The sequence below is a fragment of the Rattus norvegicus genome, chromosome 10, assembly GCF_021556685.1.
Source record: "Rattus norvegicus strain SHRSP/BbbUtx chromosome 10, alternate assembly SHRSP_T2T, whole genome shotgun sequence".
NCBI lineage: Eukaryota > Metazoa > Chordata > Mammalia > Rodentia > Muridae > Rattus > Rattus norvegicus.
Window position 1 is genome coordinate 80,311,569 of NC_141543.1, and position 18,877 is coordinate 80,330,445.

Genomic DNA, 18,877 nt, shown 5'->3' on the forward strand with positions numbered 1-18,877 from the left:
AAGAGATGTCTACATTGTGTTTATTGCTATAACTTTTCATAAAATATATGTCTGTTGGCAGTTGAATGGATACATTCTGCAGTAGAATATTATTTAGCTGTAAAGAAGGAAGACATCCTATTATTTGTGACAACAGAGATAAACTCCCAGGACATAATGCCAAGTGAAGTGAATCAGGCAACAGAAAGAAAAATCTGCCTGATCATAAAGTGAAATCTGAAAACCTAACAACTCATGGTAGCAGAGAGGCAAGATCTCTGTGAGTTCGAGACCGGTTACAAGGGACCAGATATTAGAGGAAAATGTAGAGCTCTTGGTCAAAGGATAGCAAGTTTCAGTCATGACGGGTGACTGACTCCCCGCACTCCAATGTGCAGCCCTGAGACAACTGTCAACAACACTGTATTGTTTACTTGGTTTGCTAAGAAGGTGGATCTTGAATGTGCTCAACAGATACAGAAAAGGTAACCATGCAGGGATGGAGATGAGATTGAAAGGAGCACATCCGAGCTGGGTCGGGGAGATGGCTCAGTGGGTGAAGTGTTTGCTGCACAAGCATGCCGACCTGAGTTCAGGGTCCAGAGCCCATGTAAAAAGCCCTATATGGCAGCATGCACTTGTTACCCCAGGGCTGAGAGGACAGAGACAGGAGGATCCTGGGGCTTCACCCTGGCAGCTAATTTAGCCACTGGATGAGCTTTAGCTTCAGTGAGAGACCTTCTTTTGAACTATAAGGTGAAGCCAGGCTTATTAGTGCTTGCCTTTAATTCCAGCATTCCTGATACAGAGGCAGAGGCAGAGGTTGGTAGAGGTCCGTGAGTTCAAGACCAGCCTAATTTACTTAGCAGGCCAACTAGAGCTGCATAGTATTACACAGTGAGACCTTGTTTCAAAAAATAAATACATAAAGAGGAAAAAAAGAGAGTGCAATAGAAGAAGATACTCAGCATTGACCTCTGTCTTCTACATATGCTTACAGAAATGGGCATCTGCATATGCGCACGGGTGTGCTCGCGCACGCACACACGCGCGCGCGCGCGCGCGCGCACACACACACACACACACACACACACACACACACAATACTGGCCTCACAAGCACAAATAACATTAAATATAGAGGTTTTATTTCTCAAGAGTGTCTCAGTCAAACTAAAAAGAGTTTTTAAATTTCCAAATTTATGAACAACAACAACAAAAAAAAAAAAAAAGGAAAGGAGCAAAGATAAGAGAAGAAACTCAAGGAAATTGAAAATAGTAAAACAATAGAGAAAAATCACTGAAATGATGATTCTTCAAAAGAATCTAATGTTGTTAGATATATTAGGAAGACTAAAACAAAAAAGAGAAAGAATGGTTTCCCAGTGTGAAGAATTAAGTGGAGGAGGGAGAGGAGGAAGAGAAGGGGAAGGGGAAGGGGAAGAGGAGGAGGAGGAGTAAGGAGGAGGAGAAAGAGGAAGAGGAGGAGGAAGAGGAGGAAGAGGAGGAGGAAGAGGAGGAAGAGGAAGAGGAGGAGGAAGAGGAGGAAGAGGAAGAGGAGGAGGAAGAGGAGGAGGAAGAGGAGGAAGAGGAGGAGGAAAAGGAGGAGGAGGAAGAGGAGGAAGAGGAGGAGGAAAAGGAGGAGGAGGAGGGGGAGAGGGGGAGGAGGAGGTTATTGCCTGTCCTCCAGACCCTACAGGTAGGACCAGAAGGGAAGAGAGCAGTTTCCTAAGCCTGAGTTTGAAGTTTTGATGACATAATCTACTTGCTTGAAAAGTGCAAACAAGCCCAACTTCCTGTATGAAACAGATCCTATAACTTATCTTTTAGCTCTTAAGAAAATTGAATTCATGAATTTGAAACACACACCTCTTCAGGCCCTGATTTGTGTCATTAAAGAGAATTCCACCAAGTGTTTGAAGAAGAATTAATACCAACCACCAGTCTTACTCAGGCTCTTCAAACACAGAAGAGGATGAGACACATCCTAATTTATTTTGTGAACCCTTGAGAATGAAACAAGACAAAATATTGAGAGGTAGAGAGAGAGAGAGAGAGAGAGAGAGAGAGAGAGAGAGAGAGAGGAGAGAGAGCACTGCATACCAATATCTCTCATAAGTATAGATGCAAAAGTTGTTTGACTAAACAGTAGCAATGTTGGCACGGCATGCACAGACTCATTACAAGGTCAAGCCAGCCAATGCTTGTATGGGGGAGGGGTTTACCCCTACTGAGAAGCCACCACAGTTAATTGTGACTTGGACAGGGCGGGCAACATTTTTTCAGAGATTCTGAGCAAGAGAAGCTACCTTTGCTCCAATAGATGGTCTCATACCCAATGCATGTAAATTAACACTAAATGGACTCAGTGGACATTGAGTTGAGAACACAGAGACAGAAAGAGAATTCACTAACCTATAGAAAGAATGACGCACTGCTTGCTACCGAAAAACAATGTTATCTGAACAGAAGCAACTTCACACGACTGATTTCTAGAAACAGAATTCAATACTCACTAGGTCCTTCGTAGGAATGGTTCTCAGAAGACTAGCCAAGGAAAGGTCTTCAGACTGATAAAGAACACAGATTCCAGCTCACAGCTAACAAAATAGCAAGTGTCAGGAGACTGAAAGCATTCTCGTACAATCAGGAATCCATCCTCACAGCCCTCATCAGAGTGCTGGGGTGCTAAGCCAGGGAACCCAAACAAGGCAACACAATCAAATTCTATTCTCCCCTAGTTGGCATATAGGTGTAGTGTAACTCCTACCAAAATCCTAGTAGGTTTCTGTTGTTTTTATGTGGGCAAGTTTTCTAAGTTGCAAGAAGAAAGGCAAACAAGCTAAAAATAGCTAGGTAACTCCAAGAAAGGGAAAGGAAGTGGGAGGGGTCAGTTTACTCAAGTTCAGGACTCAGCGTGTGTCTTAGTCCTGTTTCTGTTGCTGTGAGAAATTACTCCAACAAAAGGCGATCTTCAAAAGAAGAAAAAGAGGTTTATTAGGGTTGCAGTCCCACATTACAGTTCATCATTGTGGGGAAGTCAAGGCAGGATCTTGAGCAGGCAGTCACATTCAGAGTCAACAGCAAAGAGACATTCTGTTTGATTTCTCTACCCACACACGGTCCAGTACCCATACGCAGTGCTGCCCATCTAACTAATGAAGGTTGTGGTACTGACAGAGATAGACCTAGAGACTGACAGAGCAGGACAGAGAAGGCGGAAATTAACCCACACAAATGTGCTTGAATCATGGCACAGACAGAAATGTTATGTACTGGAGGAGAGACAGCACTTCACGCGATGTGGCTATGGGTAGACATCCAGGAGGAAAACAACAGAGTGGGCAGAGAGCTCAGATGGGTAAAATGCCTGCTCCACAAGCATGAAACCCTGAGTCGAGCCCCAAGAACCCACATAAAAAGCTGGGTCTGGCCAGGCAGAGTGGTTTATGACTTTAATTCCAACACTTGGAAGGCAGAGGCAGGAGGATCTCTATGAATTTGAAACCAGCCTGGTCTATATAGTGAGTCTAGGATAGCCAGAACTAGGCAGAACGATTCGGTCTCAAAAACCAAACGAACAAAGAAACAAAAGAACAAAAAACAAAACAGAAGCTGAGCATGATGGTACTGGTTTATAACTGCATTACAATTCCAGCAATGGGGAGGCAGAGACAGGTGGATTGCCAGGGGTTTGAATGGCCAGCAAGTGTAGCCAAGTCCATGAGCTCCATGGTCAAAGAAAGACCCTGTCTGAGAGAATAAGGTGGAGAGCAATAGATACCTAACAATTGACCTAACATTGACCTTTGACCTACACACACACACACACACACACACACACACACACACACACACACACACTAAAGATACACACAACACAAGGTGACAACGAACAGGAATCCCCAGTCAAAACCAAAGCCTCCAGCCTCAGATCTTACAAAACCATTTAGTCAAGCTGTATCATGAACATAAATATCAAAGTCTTAACACATCCAGACAACAGCATAGGATCAAATCTCTTGGATGTCACAGTAGACAGGGCTCCAGGACTTAACGTCACACTGCATTGAGAAAGAAGCATGTTGACAAACTTCTTCGGAAAGATTGCCTTTTGCTTTGATGACAGATGCTGTAAGAAAGAGTGAATAGGAGCCAAGCTTCCGAGTAGGGAGAGATTTTTCAAACCACGTGTCTGACTGAAAACAAGTATGTAGAATGCTTAAAGAGTACTCAAAACCCAATAGTTAAAAAACAACCAAACAACCCAGTAAGAAGTAAGCAAGTGACATGAAGAGACAGAGGTAAGTTACTGGAGAGGCATATCACAGAGTACTCTGGGGACAGTAAGACTCTGCCAACTCAGGGGTACCGTCCCATGCTCAGTGGCGATTTTGTGTAAGCCATCTTTGTTGTTGGCTGGAAGGAAAGCTGTCATCAGTTCGTTACTGTCTAACCAGGGCTTTGCTTAGTGCTTTACATACATACACACACACACACACACACACACACACACACACACACACGCACACACAGACTTGGGGAGGGCGGGAGGGAGGGATGCGTAGATGAAGAGAGGGCAGGAGGAGAGCAGGGAATGAGAGTATGTGTTTGTCGAATGCAGTACTGCATACAGGGTCACTTTTAAAACTCAGCCAACAGAACTACGTCTGAGTTGATCTGTAGCGATTTTACGTCAAGACTAATGGAATCATTGGCTCTCAGAGATTCTCCATCTGAAGTCCAAGGGGGAAGATAACATTTCTTGCCTGAAAATTTGGCTCCTATTTACTCAACATTCAACAGCAGCCCTTGTAAGAGGCCAAGGAGAAAGGGGTTCTGGGGCAGAGGGCAGGGTCACAGCATGGATCGCATATGACTAGTTATTTATTAGTAAAACCTAATAAATCTATTGCTTGTTAATAAGAGCATGGTAACTTAGGGATAAGCAAGACACACTTTACTGTCACTGGGTTCCCGGTTATCAAAAGTTGGAATCCATTGAGCTGCTTAATAAATTTAAGCCAACAGCAACCTTTATAGTAGAATAGGATGCAACTGAGGGATCTGGAGGCCATTATGTGGTGAAAGAAGTCAGAAAGATAAATACAATACCCGTCTCCTCTCTAATCTACACATGGATGGCTTGAAAACAGAGGTGGGGCTGAGACGGAGAAACGAATCAGCAGGAGGGGAAAGAGGTTTGATCAAAGTAAATTATATATCTGGATGATAATTTCATAACAAGACACATTGTTTTGTACAATGGACATATGCTAATATGTTTTCAGGGAAATAAAACAAAAGGGGCCAGTCTGTGCCAGGTTTGGTAGCTCACGCCAGAAATCTCTGTATTTGGGACTCTGTGTGGCAGAGTCTGGAGTCTTAGGCCAGGTGGGGCTACATGGAGAAGCCCGGATGCACAGGAAAGGTGGAGGGGTTGGCAGGTACATTACTGACACAGAAGGATGCTCTGGGCACGTTTTTAAAAGCCAGGTTTAAAGCCAGCTCTCATGTGTGTGTCAGAAGAGTCTAGATATATCCAGATTTGATAATAGAGACAGAATAAGTAGAAATACACTCTCTACCCTAATAACGTGGTTGCCTTGGGAGAGGGTGGGTTTGTGGGACTGGAACTGTGTTTCTGCCTGTTGGACCAGGTTCCCATCAATGTCAGTAATTACTGCAATGGACAGAGATATCCTTCTAGAGGAAGAGACTGACTTTGGAGTTGGACTGCACTTGAATTCTAGAACTTGTATCAACTAAGCAAATGGACTGTTTCAGTAAACAATGTTGAGAGCCTTGGCTTCCTCATTTTGGCACAGAGATGACACTTGATACACAGTAAAGCTCTAGGAGTTTAGGTGATGTATGATCCAGGGCCTGAGTTCATATAGACAATCTACACAAGGAAGGCAGTGCTGAGAGCCCTGGAGTGTGTGTATGTGTGTGTGTGTGTGTGTGTGTGTGTGTGTGTGTGTGTGTGTGTGTGTGTGTGTTTCTGAGGATGCACACATACTAGGCAAGTGTTACAACAGGAACCAAAACACCAGCCCACCTGTGACTTATCCATGTGTGAAATTTGAGATCCCTATGGACTCTTGAATTTTCCAGGTTGGCTCCTTTCTGTCAGCCATCCAAGATCCTTGCAGCCCTGGGACCTTGGTTTGGTGTTCATGTTCTGTGGACAGCTTCACCAACTCTTAATCTACATTCAGCCATGGGGTTGAGTTTTGCTGTCCTATCTCTGCCATGAGCTACCCTTGATATAGAGAGAAGCCCCGTAGAGCCCAGCATCCTCATTGTCCAAGAATCCCAGCTTGAAATAAATTAGAACAGAGGCTCGAGGGTGTCCTTTGCTTAGATCACTGATTTACAACTTGGAGAGATGAATATCCAAGTGGATTTTGGGTCTCCATGGCTGAGGAAGTCTGAGCTCAGGCTATTTGGTTACACTCTACTGGGGCCATGAAGCTAAAATGGGATGGAATGAGCCAGCCGATAATTCTAAAACATTTCAGATTAAATTTAGCTGTAATGATCAATCGGTCCCACACTATTGTATGTCATCACTGTGAGAGTTGATGACCTTTAATGTCCAGTCTGAGCAGGCTGCCAGAAAGGCAATGGGCCAAAGTGGAGCCCCAGAGGATGCAGACATGGTGGTATGGCTAACCGCGGATCTGATATGAGTCAAACAACTCCAGACATCCTCTCGTACATCTGAGAGGCAGCACCATCCCTTGGGACGGTTCTCCATGCGTTGTGGGTACACAGGGTATTATGGGACCAGCCTTCGGAGGAATGGTAGCCTTACAGAGTTCTATGAGATCATTGTCTATGGGTTTCAAGACAGGCAGGCCAACTCCTTTGTTCTTTCTCTCTCTCTCTCTCCAGGGAGGATACAGAAAACTCAGTAAGGAAACAGCAATTCTGGGGCTAAGGCGGTGAGATAGCTCAGTTGGTAAGGTGCTTGCTGTCTAAGCATTAGGACTGGAGTTCAGTTTCCAGGAAGGGAAGCTGAAACATCTAGGTGCGGTTGCACGTGCTTCTAACGTCCACACTGGTCACGTGGGGATGAGGAGAATCCCCGAGCCTTGCTGGCCAGGCCAATGAGAGACCTCGCCTCAAAAGGCAAGGTGGATTCCTCCTGAGTGCACGTGCACTTGTGCCTCCGCGCACAGGGACACACGAGTATTTTCAAAAAGGAAACGATGGCTGTATTTTGAAGTCAGCAGTCATAATTATAACACCTGTAGGCATGGATTTCCGAAGCTGGGCTTGGGATTTTAGTTTCTAAGGCATACGGAGTCAGCTTCTCAATATGGAGGTACAGACGGGAGAAGAGCTGGTCTGATGAGAGGGAGTCAGTTACTATCTGGGGAGTCTATTTCAGCACGTCGCTGTACCTGGGGTTTTGCCTGGGTGAGGACTCTGTCTTCTGTGCTGCAGCGGGACGCGTCATTCCCTCAAATACTCTACTCCTTGAACTTTTGTGTCTGACCCATTCGTACTGACCTTGAGATTTTCAGTTTGATTCATTTTCTCTTTCTTAAAAAAAATGCAATTTCCTGTGTCTCAGGAAAGGGAGAAAGGTTAAAAAATATCATTATAAAGGCTCCGAAGATTTGGGGGACATCAAATTGCTCCGAGAAACCATTTTTATGAGTTAAGTGTAAAGGAAACAGAAACATACGGGTTAAATTTCCTTAAAATACACATGGGCTTAAAAATTAAGGGGGAAAGGAGGACTTGGCAACGTGGGTTTCGAGCTTTGCCAAACCCCAACTCCTGAGGAATAACTTGAGATGCTTGACAAACCCAAAAAGCAGCTGGATTTGCCCTGTGCCCTTCTCAGGCGACATCTAGAGCCCCCGAATGATCAGAACCGGTGTGACCGAACTATGCTAATTTACAAACTCCTGCTCTGATTTTTCAAATTACCCTAAACATTCCCTATGTATAAAATTTCTCCCTAAAGGCCCCCCCAGCCTCTTCAGGTTTTCCTGTGGTGAGGCAAAAAATAGAAAAATAAGAATCACAGATCAGTGTTCTAATTTGATTTTTATGGGGGAAAACACAGCGTGTGAAGAGATGTGACCTGGAGGGTCCCTGGAAGCTTTTTAGAGACGGAAAACATTTACTGGTGAGCATATCATACCTGCTTCAAGAATGACTGGCCTCATTGGTTTATGCTGTGTAATGGATTCATTGGGCAGGGGGGAGGATGGTGCAAACTTCTCAGTATTCATAGAAAGTTCAGAAGGGTCTCTGTGGGCTTCCTTAATCATGGTCATCCATTCACTCATTCCATAAGCAAATGGTTGAGGAAACGCTCTGCTCCATTTTTCTGCTCCATTCACAACAAAGGAGAGTAAGGGGGCAGGTGCGGGGGGCCGTGGGCGGAGCAAGGGCATGCATTGTCTCTCTTTGTCAGCCATTCCACCAGCTGCTCTATGTGCTATCTCCCTGAGTGTTCACTCCAGCTCTAAGGAGTCGTACCATGCTATCTCTGTTTTGCAGATGTGGAAGGAAGCAGCGTGTTGGGGGCGACTCGTAAACTGCTGGATGTTGGCCAGCGAAGCAGACCTAGGGTTCAAGGTCAAGTCTGATGCTAAAGATATCTGGTTGCTGTCTTCAAGAGCGTTAAAGTCGGGCTGGGGACGTAGTTCAGTTGGTAGGGTGCTTCCCTAGCATGAAGAAAGAAGTCCTGGGATCTATATTCATTACAGCATAAAACTGGATGTGGTGATACGAATTGTAATCCCAGCACCTGGGAGCTAGAACAATTAAGAGCTCCCAGCCACTGATATCTCTACCTCTATCGATATCGCTAATCTATATCATATCATATCATTCTATCTATCTATCTATCTATCTATCTATCTATCTATCTATCTATCTATATCTACCTATCTATATATCTATCTATCATCTATCTATCATCTATCATCTATATATGTATGTATGTTCTATGTATGTATGTATGTATCTATCTATCTATCTTTATCTCTCATTCTCTATCTCTTTATACCTCTGTATATCATCTATGGATTCAAGGCCAGACTGGAATACCTAAGACCTGGAATAAATACCCTGATTTGCTTTTTTTTTAAAAAAACAACAACAACAACAACAACCATCTTCTTTGAATCTGGACAAATAAAGATATGTTAAAGTATGAATGTAATACACAGAGAAACATATATCCTAAACAATCAGGATTCCTGTCTGCTGAGGTCAGGATACAGTGACTTAGGGTTAGGATTTGAGGCTGAGTCAAACCTGAACAGCAGTGAAAGGCCAGGGTCCTCCTTGAGGGGACGAGCATCTGACAGGATGGTGGGGTGCTGGGATGGGGATGCATAAAGACAGAGGTCCTCAGAAGGACAGAAGGCACAGCTAGGATCCAGGGAGGTTTTTACCAAAAGCGCACTTGACCCAGGCAAAGGCAGAGACGTAGCCCAGCTACAGCAGAAAGGAAAGGAGGAATCTGAATGCCTGTGAGATGGGAGGACTAGGGTTGGGGAGATAGCTCAGTAAGGGGCTGCTTTAAGTACGAGGCCCTGATTTCATGCGTGTGGAGATGGTCTATAGCCCTGTCCCTGGGAGAGCAGAGAAAGAAAGATGCCTCAAATTTACAAGTCAGCCAGTCTAGACAATTGGTCAGTCCTGAGTTTAGCGAGAGACCTGTCTAAAAAGATGAGGTAGAAGGAGACAGAGGAGGGTGCTTGCAGTTGACCTCTGGCATCCACCCCCACCCTCTATCCCTCATGTCTTCCTCACTTGGACTTCAAGTAGGAGCCCCCTGCACCATGAATATCAAGAGATCCCTGAAATGAGGAGGGCAACTTTCTGACCAACATGTCCTCTGCCCGCATCAGCTGCCTCTCTGGTAAGATCCATTCCAGGGCAGGAGGACCAACCCTCTATGCTGCTGTTACAGAGATGGGGCAATTTAGGTCCCATGTGATAATCAACTGATTTGCTGATTTTAGCACCTAACCTCTGGTGTAAAGGCAAACATACCCTGTCTGCTTACTTTGTAAATGAACCCTGGAAAGGAGAAGGGTCAATTTGTTAAAAATACTCCAAGTGGTTGTGGTAACAAAAACAAAAATCTACCCAAACAAAATGTAAATTGTTCGTGAAAATAAAAGCAGATGCTAAAACTGTTCCTAATGTGTGAGCATGCACTAACCTCTAACTGTACACACAAGGAGATACTGTGCTTTACAAAGAACTGGCTATGGGCAGTTTTTAAATGCCGTGTGTAAATAAAGCAGGGCCTTGAAGACAGGAGCAGCGTGGTAAAGTCAGTCACTAAGTGGAGGGGCTAAAAGGATCCATCTCAGTCTTACAGGGAGGCTGTAGGAGTAAGAGTTTAAAGACCTCTGAAGGTATACAGATAGCCGAGGGACATAACAGTGTGTGGCAGAAACACAGAACTATGCTTTAACTTGCTCTAGTATGGTAACAAAATAAAGCCATTTTAGAAGAGTTAGAAGACACCAAAGAAGCAGCAGAATCCCCCTGCCCCGCTCCCATGACCTGATCGAAGAAAGATCTGCTTCCATTTACAGGTCTCCCGCCCTCTGGTTTAGGATGACACAGTTGAAAGCTCAGGCTGGGGAGCTGGCACAGCAGGTACGGTGCTCACTACCCAACCCTGAGAACCCCAGGACTATACAAAGCTGGACGTGGTGAGACCTGTGTGTAATTCTAGCCGCCCTACGGTGAGATGGGGATGGAGACAGGAGGAACCCTGGACAGTTGTGGGTCAGCTGGCCTGGTGTTTGCAGCGACAGACAGCAAAGAGGGTGGGTTTCAATAACGTGGGAATTGATGGTTATTTTCTGATCCTCATATGTGTGTTGTGACATGAACAGGTCTGTACTCATAGACAAGATCAGTCACACATGGATTTTTTTTTTTTTGAAAAGAGAGTTTGGAGGCTGTGTCTGGGCTTATGGATTAAAAAAAACATTTTAAATGACTGAATAATTTTTTTTATAATGTTAACTGTGCACAGACAGATTCCTGCTGCTATGGGCTCACCCACAGAACTTGTGGTGTGGAAGATCTTAGGTGGGACTTGAGAAGTAGCATTTCTACCCAAGGTGCTGCTGCTGGTGGCTCAGGGGTCACAGGCAGAGGTCATGGTTCTGGGAGGTTTAGAGTTTTACTCTTCTATCACTGTAGAAGTGTTTTCACATTAAAAGCACTTCTAAGTACAGCTGTGTTACCATGCATTAATCATACTAATCATATTAATGGAGGCCAGTGTGTGTTTCTGTACTTGAGATGGTGAGTACTAATCAAATCCATCAACCCCACACACTGAACCACACACTCTTCCTCCTTCTGTATTTTACTTCTAGGTCAACTTTTGTAGCTTTCATATGTGAGAGGGAACATCCCATATATATATTTTTTTCAAATGGATGGATAATGTTTTATTCCATGAATAAACATTATCAACATATACCAACACAGCCATTTCTGAATTTCTGAGTGTTTTGTTTATACTAATTAATAGAAGGGTACTGTGTTTCCTCACAGAACAATCCTGGGAGCAATGGGGTAGTCACTAGCCTTGAGACAGAAGCAATTTGGATGTGTGGGTCAAACTGAGGAAGACTACAGTCACAGCAGTGCTTCAAAGGCCAGGGGTGACAAGTACCCTCCACCCTCACCCCATATCTATGGCCGAAGGGTGATCTGTTTCTCAGTCACTGTCTTATACTGACCCCATAGACATAGAACAATTCCAAAGAGATCCAAAAAGGTTGAAGTTCATGAGGAGGAACTTGTAGATGTGGGTACTGTTTACCGCAAGTGAACTGAATTTAGCAGGAGCAAGAAACAGCCCAAGAGCTGCCTAGACAGTGGCATTCCTAAGCCTGCTCCATGGGCACTGCTCACTTCCATCCCTGCCTCAGCCCAGAGAGCTTCTCACTGTTACTCCATTCCACCAAGGGAAAAACAGGGGGACTGGGAGGCCAACCACTTGCCCAGGCACTTGGCTAACACATGACAGAAATAGGCGTGACTTCAGCCATCTAACTTCAGAGTGCACACTTGTCCCTGCCGCTCTAATCAGCTTCTTTAAAAAGAAGAACATCTGGTTGCAGACTGGCGGATATGGCTTAGTTATTGGTGGGCTGGCCTAGCGTGCACATAACCCTGCATTTGATTCCCATGGCGACCACATAAACTATGTGTAGTGTCAAAAGCCTATAATCCCACCAGTGGGGAGGTGCAGGCTGTAGGATCAAATGCTCAAGGCCCTCCCTGGCTATGTAGAGAGTTTTGAGGGTATCTTGAGCTACATGAAATGTAATCTCAATGGGAAAAAACATCAATTTCTTTTTTTTTAAAGATTCATTTATTTATTTATTATATATGAGCACACTGTAGCTGTCTTCAGATACACCAGAAGAGGGCATCGGATCTCATTACAGATGGTTGTGAGCCACCATGTGGTTGCTGGGATTTGAACTCAGAGCCTCTGGAAGAGCAGTCAGTGCTCTTAACCGCTGAGCCATCTCTCCAGCCCCCTTTTTTTCTTTTTTAAATCTTATTTTAAATCCTGATTTTCTGGCTACCAACTCATTCCCATGGTACTCATGCCACAGGGAATAGGTGTATCACAGAATTACACACACACACACACACACACACACACACACACACACACACACACACCACTACCACCACCACACCATTGTGATTTGGATGATTCTACCCACATCCCAACCCCACACCATGGTCAGCATTGCTGGAAATGTAACACTTAGTGCCACAATAAAAAGTGGGACCTTAAAAGGTGACTCGGATGTGTAGGGTTTCCTTTAATGAATGGAGCAATGGCATTCACTTGGGATTTGATTTCTCATAAGAAAGTGCCATGGGTTTCCACTCCCCCACCTCTATTTCTCTCACCCATCCTTTCTCCCTCTCTTTCCCTACCTTCTGTCTCTTTTCTATGTACTTCCTTTAGCCACAGGATGATTCAGCAAGAAGGCCAGAGCTCACCAGCCTCTAGAACTGTAGAAACACACACAGGTGTCTCTGTCTTCTTTTTAGAGGATAATGGGACCCAGGTTTCTTGTTATTGTAAAGTGGAGTCATGGCTTACAGGGGAAGTGTCTGGAGGACTTGTTCAAACACATGTCACTAGGCCTACCCTCCAAGTGTCTGGTTTCAGAGGTCCAGATGGGAACCCATGGACTTGCTTTCCTACTGACTGTTTGGTGGTGCTGATGATGCTGGTCTGGGAAATACCTTTGAGAACAGCCAGCATAGAGGATGGACAGGCCAGAGTACACAGACCCTTGGAGAAAGCAGACTTAAGTACCATGTTTTAGAGAAAATGGCCTTTCTTCTGTGTCACACCACCACCTTTACTTGGTGATATGAACAGAGAAAAGCATCAACCTTAGGATCGGGTTCACTTTCAACTGTGTCTTCTCCATCATAACAGAGAGTCTCATGGCTATGGTCCTGGAGCCTCCAGGGTATTCATTGACAAATCAAAGTGGGAGGGTACAGGGTTTTCCCACAGGCTTGCTTGATACAGTCTTTTCTTTTTCAATAATGGAACGATGGCTTCTGTGATGTAATGTTGGACTTGGTCAGGGACCAAAGCCCAGCCATTTTCTGTAGCTGTCTCAAGGACCAGGTTCCCTCTCCTGCCTCCAGAAGGTCATGATGTCCTATCACAGTGACACTATTTCTTCATGTTTACCCACTAAAGTGTTCCTGGAGATGTCTTCGAGGCCAGACAGCTTCAGCCTTGCTCCATATACAGTTTCTGAAACTTCCTTAGACTATCAGAGTCGTGGGAGTTCAGAATCGGTAATATTTCCATCCAATTTAATGGGCTGAGTTCTGTGGCAGACAGATTGCGGTGTTTCTGCCAGACATGGGCTGTCCCCAAATGACACAGTCATAAATAAGCAGATCAACCTCTACTTCAACTTCTTCTCATCTTGAGCGATTTTGCTAATGTGAGACAACATATAAAATGCTATGATTGGGCCACGCACTCTCTACCACCAAACCATCACATTCCAAAACTTCTACCATTTCTGCCCAGGAGAACAGAAGCCAACCAAATTCCCAACACTAACATTCCAAGAGAGAACCAGACTCAGTAAATGTCTGTTCCCTGCTTTGATAAACTCCCTTGGCAGAGAATGATGACCGGTGTGGCCCATAGCCCAAGACTCTGGCTTGGCTTCGGCTCATCCTGTCTCTCTCTTACTCAGGGAATGGTGTCTGGCATATGGTCCTGAGGACTTGGTGTTTGGTTTCCTGTAGCCATTATGAATTTTCTTCTTGATTATCTTCTTCTAGAAGATTACAGAGCCAAACAGGGCTGACTCAAAAGCTACTCCAGCGTTTGGTTTGGGGAAGGCCTTATTTGTTTTCTTTTGTAGCTATTTGTCTGGTTAGCTTATAGAAAAAAATGAGTGTTGTTTGTTGAGTATGTATGACCTTGTGGCAGGGGAGGTACTTGACAACCAGGGTGGAAAATATAGCCCAAAATTGAACAAAAAGATAACTAATATGCTTATAACAAGTGGAGAAAAACTGCAAATCATATAAAGCCTAGGAAAGAGAGTCTCATGCCTGGCATAGTAAGAAAATGGTGAGGAGACCCTTCAAAATGGCCCCTAGAGGAGGGACAGAGACTTTGAGAGCACCTGAGATGGGTTAAGGCCCAGTTTTTGTACCTCAGAAGAGCCCACAGCCCAACAAATTATTTGATATTTCTTTAACTTTTCATCAATAAGTATTTATTGAACTCTTCATGTGTGCCAGGGAGCTTGTCTTGGTTCAGCTCCTAGAGTGGAAGAAGACGATATGTGAGACGTCTCCCGCATAGAGCTTACCGTCCTTGCTGACTTCAGATTCCACTCAGAACCCTGAGACCACTGTAGCTCATCTCCTTGCTCCTAAGTGAGCATTGTGCAGAGCCTCCTTCTGTATTGTCTTGAGCCCACAGTTAGCTTCTCCTATTTTGTCCTGACCTATCCCAGTGTCTGTGGAAGAATACCACAGAGAAACTTGAGAACTCTATCCACCACTGAGAACTTTCTCTTCTCCTAAAACAAGTTTGCACACGTGCACTCTCACAGATACACACATGCAGAAAGTTGTTGTGGGATGGATAGTTCGACTAGTAAAGCACTTGAAATGCAGCTATGAATTTGATCTCTAGGACCCATGGTCTTTTGTTGTTGTTATTTGTTTGTTTTCTAAATGTTGGGCATGGCATGTACTTGTAATTCTAGTGAACAAAGGAGACAGAAACAGTTGGATCCCTGGGACTCACTCTTAGTCAGCCTAGGCTATTGGGTGATTTCCAGGCCAATAAAAGATCCTATTTCAAAACAAAGCAAAACAAAACAAACAACCACAACAAAACAGTGGATTGTAACTGAGGAAACATGTCCAAGGTTGTCATACCAAATGTGTGGTGGCCTCACACCAAATACGTGTTCGCTCACTCACACACAAGGACTCCTAGTGCACAAACACACAAACAGACAGACAGGCATAGACAGACATTAGGATTGATTTTGTTGTTGTGTTGATTTTGTGTGTGTGTGTGTGTGTGTGTGTGTACATATATGTGTGTGTACCTGTATACATGTGGTGTGGTATGTGACACAATGAATTGAAAAGAGGGTGGGAGAGAGTTTGTCCTCTGCTTAACAGAATGCCTACCGTATAAAAGATCCTTCAAAATTAAAAGAAAGAATGGCTCAGTGAATTAACCAGGCTTAAAGTTTCAGTGAGCCTTGTCTTTGTGCACCTAAGACAGCATAGACCCATATGGGAGATGTGAATCATGTGATTTCTAAGAGAATACATGGATAGGTGAAAATCATTTTATGTAAATGGGTGCTAAATAACTGTGATTTGAACAAATGAATGAATGAATTAACAATGAACGCACAAATGAATGGCTACAGAAACTTAGGATAGAGGCGTCACCGAATTCAATTGTTTTTCTTCAACTAGTGAGGCATTGTGATTGCTCTGTAAGTGAGGAACTATGGCTGCTTTCTGTGGATGAGTAGCTCTTTCCTACTGTTGACTCAGCAGCCCGGCAGTGAGCCTTCATCCTGCGGTCTTTTCTCACACTCTAGGGTTAGCTAGGTGAGATGACGTGGTTGTCTTTTTCATAAACCAAACTCCACTTTGCTTTGATTGGTCTGCTTTGCAGTTGCTTAAGGGAACATGGATGTTAACCAGAAATGGTTGCAGATGCTAACAGGGAAACTGGTTTGGTAATAGAGAGAAAGTTCTGGAACAAATCAACAGCACATAATGATGCTGGTACACTGGTCCTCCTAAGACCACCTGGAGGCCCATCACACTCAGAGGCAGAGTGGACATCCATTCCTCTTGAGCTCTTTCTTTCTTCTTGGGTCTGGTGCATGCTTAGCAGAACAAGTCTGTTTGCTCCAAGCATAGCCTGGAGCATCTCAGAACCACACTCAGAAGAGGAGACCACATTTCTCATCCAATTGCATCACCCTTGGCCCCTGGGAGGCAGCCTTACTTTAAAATGCTACAGGATCAAGAGAACTGAAGTCTGGTTTGTTTTTTCTCCTGCTATTGTTAAATCTTCAACTTCTGAGTCAGCTTGGCTCCATTCCCCAGGAAACCAAATGTGACTTTGTCCTAGGAGGAATCTGACTCAGCCTGGGTCTCTTTGGAAGGCACTGACAACTCCATGCCAGCAAGGAGAAACACTGGGGAGGTATGAACCACGCCCATTACTTAGTAAGGAACTTTTTTTCACCAACATACCCCTTCTGAGATGCCACCTGATTGGCTCCCATACTCCACCGAAATGAGAACCAAAGCCTGGCAGCGGCTCTAAGAGCTGTGAGGAATTTTTACAAAGGTAGGGAGACTTGCATGGAGGCTAGCTCTTCTTCTTAAGTCAATTAGCTCTCGTTTCTTGGTTACACTGGGGTCTTTGGCTAATTAATTTCCAAAGCAAGTATTTGGCCATGAAAAAGACACTGAAGAAATGGATGAACAAGTTAAGACTGTTCAAGATGTTCCTCTGGACAGAGTAGGATCAGCTGTCTTCCTTCCTTTCTGCAGAGGGAGCTCTGAGGAGCTCTGCATGAGCTCTTGGGTAAAGTCAGTAGCATATTGGGTGGCCCAGCCATAGTAAGTTCCAAGCCCTGTAGCAAAGAACTTTAGATCAAGCCGAGTAAGAGGCAAATGTTACCCAAGGCCACCGTTGCAGACACTGAGCTAGGGTCAGGGTCAGTGCAGCTAGACGAAGCAGGAGTGGTATTCTTAAACGCCTAAATTTGTGCTGATTATACATTTGGGCAGCAGAATGTGAGTTCTGTAATGTGGGGTAGGAAACACATATCCTCACGTATATTACCTTGATCTGCATTGGGCTGCCCTCCTTGGACATTACTGGTCACTCTGCACGACCATTTTCCAATCTTGTGTGTTCCTTCCTATGGTGCGAGAGTATATGCAATTAAAACAGGACATTCCCTGTGTTCCATCAATTACTGGGTTCTACCACTAACTAAGAACCTTTCCTTGTTAAGAGGGATTAGAGACGTTTCTAAGGAAACATGAGACCACCCAAAGACACTTGGATTCCTGAAATAATCCAGCACCCTTCTCCTACGGAGCTGTGAGATGAAGATTCCTATTGCACCCTGGGAACAATGCCTAAGATCGAAAGGCCAGGGTTGGAGTTGTAGTCTGTCAATAAGGACCTGGAGGTACTTGAGTCCATATATATTAAGATGGTTTTCCAAGCTTGAGAGTCACCCTACCCTGCCTGAGCCTGGAGACAGACACTCATGAAAGCTTGCTTTCCTGTCGTTAATTTTCAGAGGAGGGGAGGAAATGAGACCAGACACCATTCGGACCGTCATTCTGATATCAGCTTTTCTTCTGTGCATCTCCAAAGCAATAGAAGTTGAGGTGAGAAAGGTCGTCGGGAAGCATTGTTCAGTGACTAATGAGGCTAGTTGCCATCTTCCCAAGCTGCCTCAAGAATAGAAAATGTCATACCATTGCTTTGAGTCACCAAGGCATCCATATTTACAGTGCCAGACAGAGCTGATGCTTGCCGGGTCTCTCTGGATCTTTGAAGGATTTGGTTTAGAGAGGAGGGAATGTGAGGAGAAAGCTGTGGGTTTGGCTGCAACTCCACTGTGCCAGTTTAGCATTTTCAAATGTTACGAAGTGAAAGTAAAACTTGTGCTCTGAAGAGCACAGCTACATAGTCGAGGAGTTGGTTTTGAAGTCTGGGCCTTAGAGAACTCTTTCAACTGCCATATCAGAATTCGACATTCAGCACCCATTTTTACTTTTTTAGCTGGAGTAAATAGATCGCAGAATGGCAAATCGATTTCCTCTGAGAATGGTCTAAGCTCCTGTGTGCATGACTGGCTGGATGATGATGTCGGTGCTGATTCTAGAGGGCTCATCCATGACCTGGCCTGGTATCCCTACTTGGAAGAAAAGAGTTAAGAGGAAGGGGTTAAAAGGGGAAGAAAGGAGGGAAGGAGGCAAGGAAGAGTGGGTAGTGGAAGGAGACTGTAGATGGAAGGGAAGGGGGAAAGGAGAAATGAAGGGCAGAAAGAAAGAAAAATAAATGAGTGACTCAGCCCCATGAGAGGAAGATGTGAGGACTGAGGAGACTGGGCCCCACCCTGTAGCTAATTAACTGTGTGACAAAGCTGTCCTCGTCCTTCTGCCTTCCCATCCACAGAGTGGGATCAGCCACACCCACCATAGACTCTTCACAGGGGTTGACAGGCCACAGGAGATAGGGGTGACAGGCTGAGGGATGCAGGAGGGTGCTGTCCAACTCAGAAGCAGCACTA

At 44.7% G+C, this 18,877-nt stretch overlaps 1 protein-coding gene across 9 annotated transcripts in view; it reads right to left on the reverse strand.

Moving 5' to 3' along the window:
* The window catches only part of Ankfn1 (ankyrin-repeat and fibronectin type III domain containing 1), a 348,355-nt gene that overhangs the window by 177,098 nt on the left and 152,380 nt on the right, over positions 1-18,877 (reverse strand). For 2 of the 9 annotated variants that reach the window (XM_087569238.1, XM_087569244.1), the window contains exon 3: positions 17,410-17,488. The gene's annotated coding sequence lies outside the window, so the exon portion shown is untranslated. 9 annotated transcript variants of the gene reach the window in all.